This window comes from Eucalyptus grandis, chromosome 2 (assembly GCF_016545825.1).
Source record: "Eucalyptus grandis isolate ANBG69807.140 chromosome 2, ASM1654582v1, whole genome shotgun sequence".
In the NCBI taxonomy this organism is placed as follows: Eukaryota; Viridiplantae; Streptophyta; class Magnoliopsida; order Myrtales; family Myrtaceae; genus Eucalyptus; species Eucalyptus grandis.
The window spans coordinates 1,425,128-1,428,801 of NC_052613.1; positions in this window are offsets into that span (position 1 = coordinate 1,425,128).

A 3,674-nucleotide genomic window follows, 5' to 3' on the forward strand; every position below is an offset into this window, starting at 1 on the left:
GTCATTAGGGTTAGATTCATTGAGATGCATGTCATTCAGTATTTTTGCTAGGCCCATTTAATTAGAAATTACATGTCATTAGAATTAAGTCATTTAGTTAATATTGCATTGCATATTGCATGATTTTCATTAAAAAAGTGAAAACAAAGAAAAGGAATTGCGTGTTAATTAGAAACCATATCTAGGATTGTTGATGTGGATTTTAATTTAACGCTGCAGATGCTTTCGTTGCTTTGAGGTAAGTTCTGCATTATTTAATTGCTTTATTGGGTGCTAAATTGGTGGTTTGCGCACTTGCATGAACACCTCACATGTTAGGGAGATAGTTTAAAATCAATCCAAATTGCTTGTCAAACATTTTTTTCAAAATAAAAGAAAGGTACCGAAAGGGCGTTGGAGAAATCTAACGTAACCAAGTCCCCGTACCCTTAGTCTCTGGTTCGTAGGAGTAAAGTAAATCTCCCGTTACTTTACTAGGGTTTCTAATCGACCCACCAAAAATAGATTAGTGGCGACTCCTAGTTAAAATTCAATTGCATGTTAAAAATTCAAACCTAAGTCGCGAATTGGTATGGGCTTGGGAGAGCCCGAGTTAAGTCTAGGCTTAACAATCCATTAGCCAAACCCTAGGTGGTTCATACCCCAAAAAAATTGGGTCGCGACAATAGGTCTCCTTTGTCCAACTATCCAATCCCAAGAAGTCAAGCTGATTTACCTTTCTTTCTTGTCTTTGGACTTCTTGTAATCACATTGTCGACTTTAGCCATAAAAAAAAAGCTTAAGACAATAGCTATCCACATAAATTTGGTTGATCATACAAAATATCGATCCATCAAATTTACTCTAGTGCAAGCCAACTAGATCGCATGCATGTCATGTGGTTAGTATTGTTACATCCTCGATCATTGATAGGCATAGGCGTAAAAATCCAACGGTCGACAATAAGGTAGGGAATTGTCACTTGTCCACTAATTGAAATTCGATGATGGACAGTTGGTGGCCACCTAAATGGATTATGGCGGTATACTTTTAGATGAAAGCACTATAATATTACTCAAGAACACTGGAATAATATGCACTAAGGATGCACATTGTTAAGAAGTAGTTACTATTTGAAGACCCAATCATGGAACGGCCGCGAATAACAAGCACTAAGGATGCACATTGTTAAGAAGTAGTTACTATTTGAAGACCCAATCATGGAATGACCATCAATAATTGTAATATCTCCGGAACATGATAGAAGCAGTTATGAAGACCATGAGTAAAGTGATTTGCAAAGACAAACGGACATGAACAAGGTTAGAAACGGCAGTTACTGAAGAACACGCAACTACCCAGTGGTTACCTAGTTCCTCTATAAATACCACTAGTTGTCCAGCAAAGAGCCCCCCTTCCCCCTGGGCAACAAATCAATCAAAATGTTATCTCCTTGTCTTTACATTTCCTATACTGCATTTTAATTTCTCTAGCTATAGCTTTTAGATTCTAATGTGTGTCTGTATCCTAGTACATTATTGTTGATTAAATTCTGACATTGTGTCATCCATCCTGATGCATCATTGTTGATTAGATTCCGATGTTGTATCTCAATATTCTTGAGTAGTGTTGTTGATTAAATTCCGATACTATGTCTAATATCTCTAAATTGTATTGTTGATTGAATTATGGCATAGTTCGGGTTTGGTATTGTAATTTATTGGCTTTGTTGTTGACTATATTTAAATTTAGCCCAGTACTGCACAATGTTGTTTGGATCCAAAAGTTTATAATTATATTGCATTTGATATCCTGTGTTCAGAATTGGAGTAAAAACCTTTGTCCCTTTTAATAAAAACCATAAAAAAGACTCTAGGTAAAAGATATTTCATTGTAGAAGCAATTTGCCAAACAAACACTGAGATCTCGATTTGGGTATCGAGAATTCTAGTTGTAATGGAGCATTGAGGAAAGAATTAAATCTTTACAGATTTGCTTCTTACTCTGGTGGGGAATTCTGTCCAGATGCAACGTGGAAGTGTCTGACATGTGGCTCCCTGAATTTATTAGGAAAAGTTTTGGGATCAAGAATAGATACACTGATTTCAGTATCAATAAATGCAATAACCTATATATGTGTATCTTATTTGTTTTCCAGGTTTTATGTACTTTTCTTACAAAGTATTATATGAAATTGCAAGTTTTAGTTGTGTGAATTACCAACTTTCTTCGATTAAGTTATCAATTATTATTATTATTATTATTATTATTATTATTATTATTATTATTATTATTATTATTATTATTATTATTATTATTATTATTATTATTATTATTATTATTATTATTATTAACTCTCATTTGAAGTGTTTATCAAAGTTGATTCATTTTTGCTTAATTTTAAAGACTTTTCTGTTTAGTTACTACTTTTATTTGCATTTCTTAGCAATACCTTATATTTACCAAGAACTTTTTAGAAATTACCAACCATAATAACAATGACTACCCAACATTTTCTCGATTACGTTATCAATTAGTTTTATATTACAAATTCTTATTTGAGTTAATAAACAACATTTATTTATTTTTTAATTTACCATGTAGTTCTCTAATCTCTGGCAAAAAAAAAAAAAAAAAAAAAGAAAGAAGAAAAGCTTCTCTTATTTTTTATAAACTTTCATTTACCTTTTTACCAACATCTTCAGATTCATCAACTATTATTTAAAAAAAAAAAACTCGGAAAAAAAGTCAAGAATCGATTTTTTTTTTTTTACCAACAGCTCTTGACACGTATAAACTCTTATTAAAATTTACTAATAAGTAAAATAAATCCATACTTTTGGCCACGGAGCAGTAGAATTCTGCTCTATAGATAGATACTTAGAAAAACATAATAAATTAACTGCGATATCGTTATTGTTAGAGTGATTCAATCAAATGCAGAAAATTAACAACCTCCACATTTAATTAAGTGGAGCCTAATGTATTGAAATTTAATGATGTGCTATTGGCTTTGTTAGAACAAGCTTAGTCAAAACCTTTTCATGTAGACGTACATGTTAAATTATGTCTTAAATTTTGAGTCTGTGTACGAATCCCAATCCGAATTGGATGACGTAGACCAGCTTGTAATATAGAAGCGATTTCGGAAGTGTGGCTATTACAATCTTTTAAGTTGGTCAGAATTCTAAGACCAACTTCGCGAGAAAAGAAAATTTTATATTTGTTCTTGAGGGCCACATCCTTTCTATTCCTTGACTCCTTGATTGATGCTTTACTGTTTAAGAGATAGTTTATATCTTTTAGTGCTTCCCAAGATGTGAAGTCTTGGTTTATCCTCAATGTGCGTCTGGCTCCTTATCCCTAAGAGTTACTTTGTTCGTCTCTATACGTCTCCCTACACATATACACGCACGATTTAGATTATGGAGCAATTACGTGAGGCTAAACATTGCGGATTTACGTGTACAGCAGTTCAGCTTGTAAACGATTGTAATTTTATAATTTTCCGATTGATTAGTCAATTATTTATGATCGACTCTTTCCATAGAGAAATTACACGTAAATCACTCATATCCTATATTATTTCTCGTTGATATCTCCAATGGTTTTATCACTTGCATTAATTTAATTACAAGATCCATAGAATTCGCCTCAATTTTACAACAATACATATAAGGTAGTGATAATGGGTC